This window comes from Bos indicus, chromosome 12, assembly GCF_029378745.1.
Source record: "Bos indicus isolate NIAB-ARS_2022 breed Sahiwal x Tharparkar chromosome 12, NIAB-ARS_B.indTharparkar_mat_pri_1.0, whole genome shotgun sequence".
NCBI lineage: Eukaryota > Metazoa > Chordata > Mammalia > Artiodactyla > Bovidae > Bos > Bos indicus.
The window spans coordinates 50024436-50041750 of NC_091771.1; the positions used below are offsets into that span (position 1 = coordinate 50024436).

Consider the following 17315-nt stretch of genomic DNA (forward strand, 5'->3'; position numbering starts at 1 on the left):
TGAGCTTTAAGACTCATTTGTGGCATGACCCTTTCATTCCTATTCCATAGCCAAGCATTCCTACGGTCTATACCTAATTCCTTCAAAATCTGTCTTGAATCTGTCTACATCTCTCCAGGTCTATCTTTGATCAAGTAACCATCTTATCTCAGTCTAGGAGGCAACAGCTTTTAAAAAATTATTCAATTATTAGTTTGGCTGTGCCAGGCCTTAGTTGCGGCATGCAGAATCTTTAGTTGTGGGATCTAGTTCCCTGACCAGTGATCGAACCCTTGGGAGCACTGAGTCTTAGCTACTGGACCACCAGGGAAGTCGCTAGAAAGCAATAGCTTTATGTCATATATTTTTCCAAATAGAAACTGAAAGAATCTTTCTAAAATGAAAATAGATCAAGTCATTCCATTGCTTAAAACCTTACCATAGTTTCCCATTGCACCCAGACTAAACTCCAAACCCCTTAACACAATCCATGTTGTCTTATATGATGAGCTCCTCCTACTTCTCCAACCTCAACCTCATTTCACTCCATATTCAGTTTGCTCCTCTTAAGATACCTTCTTCCAGTTCCTCAGACACAGTGGACCCTCTCCAAAAAAAGAAAAACAATTCTCTATTATCAAAAATTGAACAGTGGCTTCCAGTCTGGACAAGAAGGCACAAACCTGTTTCTTTCTCTTCCTTCCCAAGAGACAATATAAACCTCGAAATAAGGCTGAGAGAACTCTGAACGGTGGTAAGAAGGAAATCTTGTTTGGAACCCCAAGACTGGAAGAACAACACAGAGGCATGATGCCGTGTGCCTCTCCCTGAACAGCACAATTTGTAAGTCACCCAGACCCAGGATGTTTTGACCTTCCATTGTTGTTGTTGTTCAGCCGCTCAGTCGTGTCTGACGCTTTGCAACCCCATGAACTATAGCGTGCCAGACCTCCCTATCTCTCACCATCTCCTGCGGTTTGCCCAAGTTCATGCTCATTGCATTAGGGATGCCATCCAGCCATCTCATCCTCTGACACCCTCTTCTCCTTCTGCCCTCAATCATTCCCAGCATCAGGCACTTTTCCAATGAGTCGTCTGTTCATACTAGATGAGCAAAATACTGGAACTTCAACTTCAGAGCATCAGTCCTTCCAGTGAGTAGTCAGGGTTGATCTCTCTTAAGATTGACTGGTCTGACCTCCTTGCTGACCAAGGGACTTTCAGGAGTCTTCTCCAGCACAACAGTTCGAAGGCATCAAGTTTTTGGCATTCTGCCTTCTTTACAGACCAGTTCTCACAACCATATATGACCACTGGGAAGACCATAGCCTTGACTATACAGACATTTGTCGGCAGAGTAATGTCTCTGCTTTACAACACACTGTCCACATTTGTCATCACCTTCCTGCCAAGAAGCAATCATCTTCTGATTTAAAGGCTACAGTCACCATCCACAGTGATTTTGAAGCCCACAAGGAGGAAATCTGTCACTACTTCCACCTTTTCCCCTTCTATTTGCCATGCAGTAATGGGGTCAGATGCCATGATCTTAGTTTTTTTAATATTTAGTCTTAAGCCAGCTCTTTCACCTCATGAGAAATGCCAGGCTGGATGACTTACAAGCTGGAATCAAGATAGGCAGGAGAAATATCAACAACCTCAGATATGCAGATGAAACCACTCTAATGGCAGAAAGCCAAGAGGAACTAAAGAGTCTCTTGATGAGGATGAAGGAGGAGAGCGAAAGAGGCAACTTTGACCTCTTATCCAGCACCAAAAGCCAGGTAGTCTCCTTCCTCCCCCTGAAGCAAAGGGAGTCCCTCTGACAATATCAAGCAAAACCAGAAGAATAGGCAAGAGAGATCCATCAGGAGCTCAAGTAACAATAAGTGGCCTGAGAAGCCATTCTCCTTTTCCACTGAGCCTAAACCTCACCTTTTTGGGACTTCCCTGGTGGTCCAGTGGATAAGACTCCATACTCCCAATGCAGCGGCCCAGGTTCAATCCCTGGTCAGGGAACTAGACCCCACAAGCCACAAGTAAGTGTTCACATGCCACAACTAAAGAACCTGCATGCCACAACAAAGATCAAAGATTCTGCATGCTGCAACTAAGACCCAGCACTGCCAAATAAATACATAATTTAAAAACAATAAAATAATAAAAATAAAACTCCCCTTCCCCACTGAAAGATACCAGCTACCTGCTGCTGCTGCTGCTGCTAAGTGGCTTCAGTCGTGTCTGACTCTGTGCAACCCCATAGACGGCAGCCCACCAGGCTCCCCCGTCCCTGGGATTCTCCAGGCAAGAACACTGGAGTGGGGTGCCATTTCCTTCTCCAATGCATGGAAGTGAAAAGTGAAAGGGAAGTCGCTCAGTGGTGTCCGACTCTAGCGACCCCATGGACTGCAGCCTACCAGGCTCTTCCGTCCATGGGATTTTCTAGGCAAAAGTACTGGAGTGGGACCAGCTACCTAGGGGTACTGAAAGATACCCAGGGGTGCTGGAAGATGCCAGACACCCAGGGGTGCTGAAAGAGGAAACCAGGCACAGTAGGTAGCATGGTCCAGGATGCCCCCTTGACCCCAGAGGCCTGAGACCCCTCCCCCAGCTAGAATATACCTGGCATCCCAGCCTGGGGAACCGTCTCCATCCCTTCAGCAAGCACCAGCAGGTACCAGCCCCTGCAGCAAAAGATAAGTCAAGCTGATGGAAATAACAGTGCAACAACTCCGAAAATTAAGCTGTGATTATAACAACAGCTCCCCTAAAAGCAGGCTGGAATCTGCATGCTAAACAGCAAGACAGTCTGCCACTAAAGAAAAAATTTCCAAGGTACAACTGCATTCCTTGGCTTGTGGGAGATGGCTTCTTCTATCTTTAAAGAAAGCAGCATTGCATCTTCAAAACTCTCTGACTCTCCAGTTGCTTCTGTTATCACATCTCTTTATATAATTCTCTGCCTCCTTTAGTAAGAACTTTTGTTTTTATATTGGACCCACTGGTTAATGCATGATGTTCTTGCCATCTCAAGAGCCTTAACCTAATCACATCTTCAAAATCCCTTACTTACTCCCAGGTCTCAAGGATTTGAACATGGATATCTTTGGAGGGTGGGGTGTGAGGAACATTCTGCTTTCCATACCAACAGATTGTGATAAACCATTCTGTATATCATAATACTCAAAGCAACCACTATAAAAACCATATAAAGAAATACATTGAGAACCACAATAAACAGACATAAAAAGATATACTTGGAAACACTATAAGTAACCAAGATGCTATCATAAAAAATAGTCAAGTAATCTACAAGAAAACAAAACAGAGAAACAGAATAAAAACAAGAAGGAAAGAAATGGAAAAAAAAAAAAAAAAAACATTAAAAAAGCAGACAAACACTAACATATCAATATTACCTTAAATATAAATAGCCTAAATGCACCAATTGAAAGACAGCAATTGGCAGAGTAGATTTTTCAAAATGACCCAACAAGTGCTGTTTCAAATAAACTTACTTCAAATTCAATGATAGGTATACTGAAAGTAAAAGGATGAAGAAAGTTACGTAAAAGATACAGAATCATATAAACATTACATTTAAAAGGAGTGGCTATATTAACATTTGATAAAGTAGATTTTAGAGCAAAAAAAAAAAAAAAAAATGACCTAGAGACAGAGAAGGACATAATGATACAAGTATCAATACACCAGAAAGACACAGTAATCCTAACTGTATACTCAGCAAATAGTAGAGTCTCAAAATACTTGAACCAAAATCTGACAGACTCACTAGACAGATAATTGGCAAAGATATAGGAAATCTGAACACAGTCAACCAACTAAACCTAATCAACGTACATGGAAAGGAAGTGGCAACCCACTCCAGTATCCTTGCCTGGGAAATCCCATGGACAGAAGAGGCTGGTGGGCTATAGTCCATGGGGTTGCAAAAGAGTCAGACACAACTTAGCGACTAAACAACAACTACTCAAAAACAGCAGAATATATATATATATATATATATTTTTTTTTTTTTTCATCTAAACCATATCCTAGGTAAGAAAACAAACTTAAGCAAAATTTAATTAAACAACATACTTCTAAATAAGCTATGAATAAGAGAGGAAGTCTCAAAATTTTAAATACATATAGAATTTAATGAAAACAAAAATGCAACATATAGTTTCTAAAGTGATGCTAAGGAAATTTATGGTATTAAATGCTTATATTAGAAATGAAGAGAGGTCTTAAATTAGTAATCTAACTTCCTACCTAAAAGAAACAAATGCAAAGAGCAAAAAACCTAAAACAAGTAGAAGGAAGGAAATAACAGAGAAAGATATTAATAAAATTAGAAACAGAAAAACAACAAATAAAATCAATGAAATAGCAAGCTAGTTCCCAAAATATCAATAAAATTGGTAATACACTAGGAGGACAAAAATAAAAAGAGAATTACATAAATCACTAAATATCAGAATATTATTACAGATTCTGCAGTCAGTAGAAAGATAATAAGGGAATACTGTGAATAAATTAATGCACATAACTTTAATAACTTCAAATAAAGGGACCAATTTCTTAAAAAAAAAAAAACTATCAAACCTCAACCAAGATAAAATAGATAACAAAAACAAAGACAAAGAATAAAGAAAATGTAGGCCAATAGATCTCATAAACATAGATACAGAAATCCTTAAAAAACAACAGTCTGAATCCAACTATGTATAAAATTGTACACCATGTCCAAATGGAATTTGTTCTAGATATGCTAGGCTGGTTCAACTTTTGAAAATCAGTCAATGTCATCTACATCAACAACCTAATGAAACAAAATCATAAGGTCGTATCAATCAATACTGGAAAAGCATTTGACAAAATCTAATACCTGTCAATGATAAAATATTCAGCAACTAACGAATATAGTGCTAATATTTCAACTATCTACAAAAAAAGTAAAGGTGGAAAATTCTGAAAGAGATGGGAATGCCAGACCACCTGACCTGCCTCTTGAGAAACCTATATGCAGGTCAGGAAGCAACAGTTAGAACTGGACATGGAACAACAGACAGGTTCCAATTAGGAAAAGGAGTACGTCAAGGCTGTATATTGTCACCCTGCTTATTTAACTGATATGCAGAGTACATCATGAGAAACGCTGGGCTGGAAGAGGCACAAGCTGGAATCAAGATTGCCGGGAGAAATATCAATAACCTCAGATATGCAGATGACACAACCCTTATGGCAGAAAGTGAAGAGGAACTAAAAAGCCTCTTGATGAAAGTGAAAGTGGAGAGTGAAAAAGTTGGCTTAAAGCTCAACATTCAGAAGACGAAGATCATGGCATCTGGTCCCATCACTTCATGGGAAATAGATGGGGAAACAGTGGAAACAGTGTCAGACTTTATTTTTTGGGGCTCCAAAATCACTGCAGATGGTGACTGCAGCCGTGAAATTAAAAGACGCTTACTCCTTGGAAGGAAAGTTATGACCAACCTAGATAGCATATTGAAAAGCAGAGACATTACTTTGCCAACAAAGATCCGTTTGGTCAAGGCTTGGTTTTTCCTGTGGTCACGTATGGATGTGAGAGTTGGACTGTAAAGAAGGCTGAGCGCTGAAGAATTGATGCTTTTGAACTGTGGTGTTGGAGAAGACTCTTGAGAGTCCCTTGGACTGCAAGGAGATCCAACCAGTCCATTCTAAAGGAGATCAACCCTGTGTTTTTTGGAAGGAATGATGCTAAAGCTGAAACTCCAGTATTTTGGCCACCTCATGCGAAGAGTTGATTCATTGGAAAGGACTCTGATGCTGGGAGGGATTGGGGACAGGAGGAGAAGGGGACGACAGAGGATGAGATGGCTGGATGGCATCACTGACTCGATGGACGTGAGTCTGAGTGAACTCCAGGAGTTGATGATGGACAGGGAGGCCTGGCGTGCTGCGATTCATGTGGTCACAAAGAGTAGGACACAACTGAGCGACTGAACTGAACTGAACTGAATATCATACTTATTAGTGAAAGACTGAATGCTTTCCCAACAGATTTGGGAGCAAAGCAAGAATGTTTACTCCCACTACTCTTATTCTATGTAATACTGAAAGTTCCAGTCATTGCAATAAAACAAGGGAAAGAAATAAAAGGCATGCAGATAAGAAAGGAAGAAATAGGACTGATTCCATTTGCAGATGATATGACTGTTTATGTAGAAAACTCCAAAAATACTACATAAAAGAAAAATTCCCAGAACTAATAAATGATTACAGCAGGTTCATGGTAAACAAGATCAACACACAGTGAGTCGCTGTGTGAACTATCCCTGAACATGTAGAAATAAAATTAAAACACAATACCATTTACTATCTTTCTAAAGATTATGAAATACTTAGATATACACTTAACTGTACAGACTGAAAATAGCTCAGTCATGTTTGACTCTTTGGGACCCCATGGACTTATACAGTCCATGGAATTCTCCAGGCCACAATACTGGAGTGGGTAGCCTTTTGCTTCTCTAGAGGATCTTCCCAACCCAGGGATTGAACCCAGGTCTCCTGCATTGCAGGCGGATTCTTTATCAGCTTAGCCACCAGGGAAACCCAGCTGTACAGCCTAACATATTACAAAATGGGAATGAAAGAAATTTTAAAAGATCTAAGTAAATGGAGAGATATACCAAGTTCATGGGTTGGAAAATTTAGCAAAGTTGTCAATTCTTCCAAAATAGATCTATAGGCTTAATATAATGCTTACCACAATTCCTACAAGGCTTTTTGTAGTCATAGATGAGCTTATTCTAAAATTGATATGAAAAGCCACAAGCCCCAGACAAGCTCAACAATCTACAGTCATGATAGAGAAGTATCAAGTAGGAGGAATTACTCTACCTAATTTTACCGGGCAGATCATTAGTTCCCAAACTACTGAATATCTGTCCATGTCCCTGAAGATACTATATGGAGAAACAGCAATTATTTTACATTTCAGAAATGTGATGAAGTTAGAAATCTTGAAAGAAAGAGCTCAACTTGGAGCATATGCATGCATTTGTGCATACTCAGCCGTTTCCAACTCTGTAACCCCACAGACTGTAGCCTGTCAGGTTCCTCTGTCCGTGGAATTTTTCAGGCAAAGAATACTGGAGTGGGTTGCCATATCCTCCTCCAAGGGATATTCCCAACCCAGGGATCAAATCCTGGCAGGCAAATTCTTTACCCCTGAGCCACCAGGGAAGCCCTGGTTTATATGAATGGGCTCTAATTACAATTACACATATCCTTATAAGAGAGAAGGGGAATTTGGGGATAGACGCAGAGAGGAGAAGACATATTCAGAGGAAGTGTGATGTGAAGACAGATTGAAGTGATGCAGCTATGGTACAAGGAAGCCAAGAACTGCCAATAACCACCAGAAGCTGAAAGAGGCTAGGAATAATTCTTGCCTAGAACCTGCAGAAGGAGCAGACACTACCTACCTACACTATGATTTCAGACTCTGGCCTCCAGGACCGTGAAAGAACACTTTCCTATTGTTTTCAGCCACTAAGTGTGGCCCCATGAAACTAATACATGACATGAAGACTTATTAATATGGCTACAGTAATCACAAAGGTGTGATGTAGACAGAAGGATAGAAATATAGACCAGTGGAATATAGAGAATCCATGAATAGATTCATACAAATATGCTCAACCAATTTTGGACAAAGGTGCAAAAACAATTTAATGGAGCAAGAAGAGCCTTTTTAAGAAATGCTACCAAAGTAACTGGACATTTAGAGACAAAACAGGAACCTTGGCTTAAACTTCACATCATAGACAAAAATTAACTCAAAATGGATTATGGGATTAAATGTAAACTATAAAACTTTTAGACAAATGAGTAAGAGAAAATCTTTGGGATTTAGGGCTAAGTAACAAATTTTTTTCATACTGTTCATGGGGTTCTCAAGGCAAGAATACTGGTTTTCCATTGCCTTCTCCAGTGGACCACGTTTTGTCAGGCTCTGACTAGCAGGGATATACCCTTCAACTGTTCCATGTAGCCAGAGGACATGCCTGGCACCCTGGCTGTCCCACTGGTGGCCCTCTTGAGTGTGTAAACCTTCACCAGCGCTGGGTGTTGGTCAACGTGCCAACCAATGTCCCGACCAGGGCCTGGGCAAAGACCCTGCTGTAGTCGTTGGCTGGAACCGAGCGATATTGGAGGACACCCAGAAGAGAAGAGCTCCCCGGCCCCTCTGCTGCTGCTGGCCACTTGTGGGGCTGGTCCGCCACCCAGGAGTCGTGTGGAATAGAGAGCTCTCCGCCCTGACCATTGCTACTGGCTGCCCTGGGAAGATAGTGAAGGACAGGAAACCTGGTGTGCTGTGGTCCATGGGGTCACAAAGAGTTGAACATGACTGAGTGATTGAACAACAGTAACGAGTTTTTAGACATGATATCAAAAACACTATCCATAAAAGAGTATTTTCCAATCATGCATGTGTGTTAGTCACTCAGTCATGTCCAACTCTTTGTGACCCCATGGACTGTAGCCTGTCAGGCTCCTTTGTCCATGGAATTCTCCAGGCAAGAACACTGGAGTGGGTACCCATTCCCTTCTCCAGGGGATCTTCCTGACCCAAGGATCGAACCCAGTTCTCCTGCATTGCAGGCTGATTCTTTACTGTCTGAGCCACCAGGAAAGCCCCTTTCTAATCATAAAATTGATAAATTGAATCTTATTAAAATTAAAAACTTTTTATCTACAAATACCCATGTAAAGAGAATGAAAAAATAAGCTACAGGTTCACAGAATATATGTGTAAACCACATATTCAACAAAAAACTAGTATCTAGAAAAGAAAGGATTCTAAAAGTTCAATCATTCTTAAAAACCCAGTTAGAAAATGGGTCAAAGTCACAGGCATTAAACCAAGGAGAATGTATAGATGACAAATAAGCACATGAAAGTATTTCAATATCATTAGCAAATGGGGAAATACAAATTAAGAGAGACCGCTACACATCTATCAGAAAGGCTAAAATAAAGAATAGTGTTAGTACCACATGCTTTTGAGGATGAGGAGAATCTAGATCATTCATACATTGCAAGTAGAAGTGTAAAATGATACAGTTGCTCTAGAAAACAGTCAGCGAGCAGTTTCTTACCAATCTAAACATGCAATTACCATATAGCCCAGCAACTGGACCCCTCGACTTTTATTCATAAAAAATGAAAATCTATACTGCACCAAAAGCAACACATGAATGTTTGTAGAAGCTTTCTTCATAACAGCCAAAATCTGGAAATAACCCAGATGTCCTTCAAAGGATGAATGTTTAAACCGTGGTACATGGTTTCCAAGGTGTAGTCCTCAGCAGGAAAAAAAAAAAAAAAAGAACTATTGATTTATGCAACAATCTTGATGACTCTCCAGGGGTTAGGCTGCAGTGAAAAAAGCCAATTCCAGAAAGTTACATACTGTGTGGTTCTATTGATATAACACTTTAAAACGATCATATTTTAGAAGTGGAGAACAGACTAATGACTGCCAAGGCTTAAGGTAGGAGAGAGGGTGACCCCCAGGGGACCGGAGGGAGTGAGATACGGTGATAAAAATGCAACACTTGGAACTTCCAAATAAAAATATTTTACAATAAATAGAAATTGTTTAAAAAAGAAGCAACCTGGATAATGTAACTCTGGTGAGTATTCTGAAGTGATTCATGAATCTACACAGATAAATTTTATTAGACTGTGAGAGTCACCCATCATTTTGCTTTGTAAAGAGTGAATTTACATCAATTAAACTCCTTCTAATAGATGTCTGCTGTCAAATAAAATAAATCTTTTGAAGGATTTTTTGAAACACTCATAGCACTTACTATTTGAATATTAATACTATATATGCACTCTTCTACATGATTTTTTTTAAATTTTTATTTAGAATCAAATCTAAGAAAATGTCTTTCATTTTTGCTCCTCCAACCTACGCAGTTGTCTGTCTTGCAGATCTGAGAACACTTTTAACTGTTGGGAACCTATTTCTTCTCACACTTGACATAGGGAATACTTGTTCACACATCCCCTTATGTGTTTTTAAAATTGCTAAATGAACATCAATTATGTCTATCTCTTGAGTTATATCAATCTGAACAAAAATGCACTGCTTTTATTGACATCATTACTGCAGAGTTGTTAATTAATCTGCCACTACTGTCACAACTTCATATATAGATGAGTGCCAGTTGAGAAATCAGTTATTTAACCATGCATTCCCCTAAAATGGTAGAATGTTAAGTCTTTTACTAAATGAAATTTTTGCTTTCAAGTACAAAAGCAGTAAATTCTCATTACAGGAAACACAAGTAAAAAATTAAAGTGCAAAGAAATCCAGAAATTTTTCTACCCATAGAAAGTTACCACTGGTGCATTGGTCTCTATAATTCAAGATTATTTGTATGCCTGTGTGTACATGTATCCATCATTATTTTAAAAACAATTTAATAATGTCTTGTATACCATTTGATAATTTGTTTCAAGTAGCAATACATTATAAAACATACTTCCATGCAAAGAGAAGTATTTATGTACCATCTCAACTATTTATATAGTATTCTGTTAGATAATACATCTTTAATTTAACCAATTCCCAATGATTGGACATTTAGGCTTTTTCATTAGTCTGCTATGATCAACAGAACTAGAGCTAAATATTTTACACATTATTATTTATTTCCTTAGGATAAATTGCTAAAAATGGAATTACTTTATAACTTTGTGACAAAATAACTAGCAGAAAGAGTATAGCAATTTGTAATAACACCAGTGACTTTTCAAAAGGCCAGAGATGGAGAATAACTCTGTCCTTACCTTCACTGGTAAGGACACTGGTAAGGTGATGGTATCCTTACATATATATATTTATGTATATTTATGGCTGCCAATATAAAGGCTAGAAATACCATATTGTTTTTATTTTCTTTAATTATTAATAAAGTTGAACATTATGTTCCCTTGTGCACTGGACTTTTCAATATTTTTTTGACTGTATTCTTAAACAACATCTTAAAGATTTTAAGTGTTTCATATAATGAAGACATTAATACTTTGTCATATGTTATGCATAGTTAACATTTCATTTTTATTTCTACCATTTGGATATTTATTGGATATACAGATGTTTTTCTGTTTTGTGCTATCAAGTCTATCATATTTCTCTTTGGATTTCTTCTTCAGATGAGGCAAGTCCTTCCTTGTTTCTAGATTATATAAATGCTCTCCTATAGAAAATCAGGAATTGGAAGCTGCACTGAGACGCTTTATAGTTCAACCCCATCATTTTACAGTTAAGGAAAATATAATCCTTTCATGAATGTCCTAAGGCAATGTCTTTAATTTCTGCTACTGTCAGGACTAGAATCCAAGTCTTTGTCCCTCTGACTGTTGGAGAACAAAGCAGATGAATGGTCTACTTCCTTCTGAAAGAGCTAGAGTGAGATGCTGTGGCTGTTGACAACCGGGTGGGGTCAAGTTGGGAGGGAGTCTCCTTGCTCACCTCGCACACTCTCTACCCCAACTCAGGCTCTGCTTTCAAATCCTCTGAAAGGTGATTGATTCAGAGACCCAAGAAGACCATGAAACAGTTCATGGGTAAAGAAAGATACAGTCTTCTAACGGCCACTGAATGGTGCAGAATGCTGAGAGATGTGAACAATGTGGAGTTTTGCAGATGTCCACTGCAGCTTCCTCAATTAAAAAAAAAAAAGATGATTTTTTTTTTGAGATGATCACAGGGTATTTACTTTAACATCTGTTAGACGTGGTCCATGTCTTCTAGATTGGGCAATAGGAAGAGGTCGATTTACAATAACAAATTGCAGTGATTCTTGGTGACTGGAAGAACTCTGATGTGTTTCCTTGGCCAACACATGCCCATTTGGGTCTGGCAAGCTACTTCTTCCCTGGTGGCTCACACAGTAAAGAATCTGCCTGCAATGTGGGAGACTGGGATTTGATCCCTAGGTCAGGAAGAATCCCTGGAGGAGGGAATGGCAACCCACTCCAGTATTCTTGCCTGGAGAATCCCATGGACAGAGGAACCTGGCAAGCTACAGTCCATGGTGTCACAGAGTCAGACATGACTGAGCAACTAACACATACACACAAGCTACTTCTCTCAGACCCAAAACCTCTGAATTTCCTTAAGTTTGGCCTATAAAGAAATGTTTCCAAGTCTTCATGCTTCCCATCAGGCTGATAATACTAAAACTGCAGTTCTTTCCTTAGGATTTGGGGATTAGCAGAGGCCAACCATCCTCTGTTGCCCTTGCCAACCAGCTACAGGGTGCATGCCGAGTGAAGATTATATGGTATTTTAGAAGTAAGACACACATTAAATGCCAAGAACAGCCCTATTTTTCAACCAACACCTGTCTACCTCATCAGACAGCAGTGGTGATTAAGATTGATTTAATCTGCATTGGAGCAACTCTTTCAGTGAAGGCGGAAGGTGTCTGCAGATAAACCTGGCACCAACAGTAACTGCCGCATCCTCTGCTCACTGAAATCTTCTAATGAGGACTGCATCGCTATCTCCACGCTGTGCTGAGAAGAAAGCTCGGGAGGTCAGGGCAGTCACCACCTGCTTATCAGGATTAGCGACCACTGTCCAAGAACTTGACTTTAAAGTGCTCCATTATCCAACCGGAGCAAGAAATTCTCCAAGAGATTATGGAGAGGGAAAGTGGTTTTGCTGTGACCCGGTTAAAAACTGAGGCAGAATGAAAAGCAGACATGGGGAGGAGAGAAAGGGCTGATCCTGCCATGAGTTACTGGAAAGAAAGGAGGAGCCAGACACCAACTGATATTTTCAGATGAAACAGGATAAACCTGAAACTTTCATATTCATTCACCTGATTTGCTATGGGTATGAGGTCTTTTGAAACAACTCCATCTCTGAACCAAACTAAAATTATTTTCCCTCTTCCCCTCCCCGTAAAAAAAAAAATGATCTTGGGAAAAAAAATCCTTCTCTGAACCATTCTTGCACATCTAATTATGGCACACACCACTTAGTGCTGTGATCGGAACCATTTTAAGGAGATGAAGATTCTTTTTGCTCAGTAGGGGAGGGATGGAAAGGTCTGGCTTTTCAGGAAAATATAGATGGCCAAATGAATGTGACTTGAAATAAAATCAGCTTTGGCTCTGCTGGAAACTGACCCTCTGACCCTTTGCTTCCCAGTCCTCCACCACCACACCCACAGGCCTCCATTTCATGTTTCACCCTGGCGGGTCCCCAGGATACCCAGCTACAGATCTCCCTCCCATTAGCTGCAGGAATCCAGAATATCCATGGCAACCGGTCTCTAACCCCAGGGAGAAGGCAACAGAATTGAAAGGCTCCATTCTGTTTCTACATCTACAGCTCAGCGAATTGACAGCTTGGTGGTTCCCTCAGTTCCATTAGACTAGGAGACCCTTTTCTCCCTTCCTTTGTGTCATCTTTTTACCTGGGTAGGTCTTGGCCAAGGTTAAGGGATTTTTCATATGGGTATCTGCCCCCGCTTCCAGCTACTTTTGCCCCTACCCTGAAGCCAGCTCCTTAAACCATCCTGGCTTGGCAGCATTTTTCTAAATAAAACACAGCATCATCCTGCTATGGGTCTTTTTTACCTTCCTACAAAAACGTCCCTCATTTGATGCGCGCATTGTGCAAATGACAACAGATATCTGATTTTGAGCAAACCAAGTCCTTTGTGAAACAAGATCTTATAAAAACCAGCAGAGATAATAATTTTGTCATGAAATTAAGTTGTAGCATCAAATAACTATAATCATGTCCATGTGATTGTTTGTGCCACAGACACTTAGATGGGGTAGCAGATTGTGTAGTGCTCTCGTTGTTTGCCAATGGAGCCTGAATAACTAATGTGCACTCCATGCCCTGTGGAATGGCAGCTGAGTCCCCACTGGATATGGGGAGACTTGACAGAAGCAAACCACTAGGTCTGCAGAATCAAAATGAGACAGTAATACTACGTACAGGACACAATCTAGAGTCTTATGTTGCATCCGTAGTTGCCCAGGAGGATTATAAAACGAAGGCAATCTGCCAGTCAGCACTTCTCAACCCTTTGGAGTAAAGGAGACCCCTTATGAGACCAATAATAGCTATAGAGTCTCCTCCCAGGAGGACGTGTATACGTGTGAAATGGGAAGTGGCATTTCCTGTTGTTCAGCGTTTGGGCAGAAACCTCAAAGGATGAGTATACAGTTCGCATCAAGAACTTGGCATGTGGATGTGAGGGCGATCTGGTTGGGACATCTGTCACCCCATTGATCGCCAGGGTTGATTCAGCTGATCTGGCTGGCTAGGCGGGTGTCCCCTTCCTCCCTCACCGCTCCATGTGCATCCCTCCCGAAGCTGCACGCTCAGTCGAAGAGGACGACCATCCCCGATAGAGGAGGACTGGTCTTCGGTCAAGGGTATACGAGTAGCTGCGCTCCCCTGCTAGAACCTCCAAACAAGCTCTCAAGAACTTGGCATGTTCTCTGTGATGACCTAGAGAGGTAGTATGGCAGAGCAGGGAGGTTCAAGAGAGAGGGGATATATGTATACTTATAGCTGATTCGCTTTTTGTACAGCAGAAACTAACACAGCATTGTAAAGCAATTATACTCCAATAAAAAAATAAAAAAATAGAACGTTCTTCCAGTTTAGATAAATTATGTATACATTCTAACTATAAATAGATAAACAATAGTATGTTTCCCAAATTATAAAGTATATGTTGTGTGTGTGTGTGTGTGTGAGGCTTGATAGACTGGATAGAGAATATTCTTTCCTGTTAATACTAAAATAGAAATTATTGCATTTATTTTGAATATATACTTAATAATATGCTCTTTACTCTTTCATACTTGCTAAATAAAAAGGAAAAAAAGAACTTAGCACATCCTAAACAGGGAAATCATTCCCTAAAATAGTAACTCCTAAAGTATAGGAACACACAGAAGTACACCAAAACTTCTAAAGAAACACACGGCCACAGGTGGCTTTAGGAAATTAAGTTCTAGATTTTATATAGAGAGATATATTTTCTTTCCACACTATCCCTTCACTACTGTTTCATGAGAAAGGTAAATGTCTCGCCCATCTCTAGCTCAACTTTGGTGTTCTGTCTGGGCTGTGAGCAACTCCAAGATCCCAAAGAGACAATATATATATATTTATATCTGTTAAGCTGCCCTTCACTATGCCCCAGGTTTGGATCTCAGCAGCATATTTTACATGATTTTAAGAATGAAAAAGTGGAAAATTCCAAGTTTACTGCTAATAGATGAATATTATATTTTTGCATTAAAAGAATTGAGAGTATTGTGTTTTCTTGAACATGTATTCAGATTGCTGATATTTTTAACTGTGCCAAATATCTGTTCAATTTTTTATTGCTTTCTGTCATTCTGTCTCTTCTCAATTACTCACTACTACCCTGTACTTTTTTCTGGATTTACTTAATGGGAAGGCATTGTCCATTTCAGTGCAATAATGCAATTAAGAGTTGAAATGAATCTTGTGTAACCCCACACTTACTTAGGGTCCCATACTTTCTTTTATTGTTGTTGCTGATTTCCACTAAATCCTTGTTCATCCTCAAAAAAGACAGAAGAAAGTGGAGAAGGTGGTGGAGGAAGAGGAGAAGAAAAAGAAGAAAGGCCTCATCTTTTTTTAGAAAGCACATGCTTGATAAAAGTTTATTGTTATGGTTAGGATGCATTTATAAGAATGTGTAATATTTTCATGCTTTTATCAAGTGAGTACTAATAATTGTTGTGATAACACATTTTAGAAGAAATCTTCTAAAAATATCTTATGATTACAGGAATTAAAAATTTTAAACTTAAATATGCATTTGTATTGAAGAAAATGATGAGAATAATGGACTGGAAAGCTTCAAAACATATTACAAAAGGAAAAATTCTTCAGGTGAAGTGAAATTGAAAAAAAAAGACTTCCAGGGGGAAAATAGAACAATGTAAAATCTCTGTTCAAAAAACAAAGAGTTATCCATTTTATTTGTGGGAGGTATTTTATTTATTGAGATGGGAATGGGTCATTGTGAGTTATCTAAAAGATGGCAGAGGGCATCAAATTACTATGTATCCACTAGTTACTTTAAAAAAACAATGTAGTGGCTTTATTATAAAATATTCATATTCATAATAAGTAAAAAATTACATCCTTTGATATGATTTAAATTTATGACTAAAAAGTTTAGATAGCAACATAAAAGAAGGAGCACACAGTTGAATTTTCAAAATAAGTTTCAGTGGTCTGTCAGTCAAAGAGCTGGCAGATCAGTGACCTAAGATGGGAGAACAGTGGTACCAAGTCCACCCATGAACACCCACCAGGCTACTGAGAGGAAGTGAAGAGACTGAGGTTTCCTTGGAGAGATTTCAGTGTGATGGGCTTCATTCTCACCCTTGCAGGGGAGAGTAGAGGACTTTCCTCACCTGAGCAAGAAAGAACTTGTGGCTCCAACTACAGTGAAGAGAAGATGAAGGGCAGTGTTGGAACAGCCACGCTTCCAGAATTTGACATGGCAAATGCTGTATGATTTCTCAAACGGGCCAAATACCTCATGTGAGAGCTGAGCTGGATCATGTTGAGAGAAATTCTCCCAAGAAACTGTTGGAAGAACAACACAGAGGGGCCAGTCTCAGGAACCAGGGGACCTGGGGAAATAGAGGGTAACAGTGATGATCAGATGTGGCCACCAGAGCAGGCAAGCTTGAAGACAAGCAAAATGCAACTTGGCAACCAGCCATGGGGAGGTCTCTAAAAACACACAAAAGGGCCCCATGAGAAAAGGGCCAGCTTCTGATCTCTATCACAGCTGGAGGACATCAACACCAAATAAAAAATGAATCCAAGGTAAAATCTCTTTTCTTTTTCTTACCTCTTTCCTTCCCTGAAGACCCTTTAGAAACAGCTGGCCAATAATGAAAAAAATAGAGAAGTAACCAATCCTTCCTCCCACTGGAAGACCTAAATGTAAGACCAGAAACTATAAAACTCCTAGAGGAAAACATAGGCAGAACACTCTCCGACATAAATCACAGCAAGATCTTCCATAACCCACCTCCCAGAGTAATGGAAATAAAAGCAAAAATAAACAAATGGGACCTAATTAAACTTAAGAGCTTTTGCACAACAAAGAAAAGTATAAGCAAGGTGATAAGAAAGCCCTCAGAATGTGAGAAAATAACAGCAAATGAAACTGACAAAGAATTAATCTCCAAAATATATAAGCAGCTCATGTAGCTCAATACCAGAAAAA

The 17315-nt window shown here is 39.5% G+C and overlaps 1 long non-coding RNA gene across 3 annotated transcripts in view; it reads right to left on the reverse strand.

The window, feature by feature from the left end:
* LOC139186142 (uncharacterized) overlaps positions 1–17315 on the reverse strand; it is a 78655-nt gene that overhangs the window by 30826 nt on the left and 30514 nt on the right. For 2 of the 3 annotated variants that reach the window (XR_011569645.1, XR_011569647.1), the window contains exon 3: positions 16489–16710. This is a non-coding gene — a long non-coding RNA (uncharacterized lncRNA). The remainder of the gene's footprint in view (positions 1–16488; positions 16711–17315) is intronic. The other variant, XR_011569646.1, reaches the window with a different exon arrangement.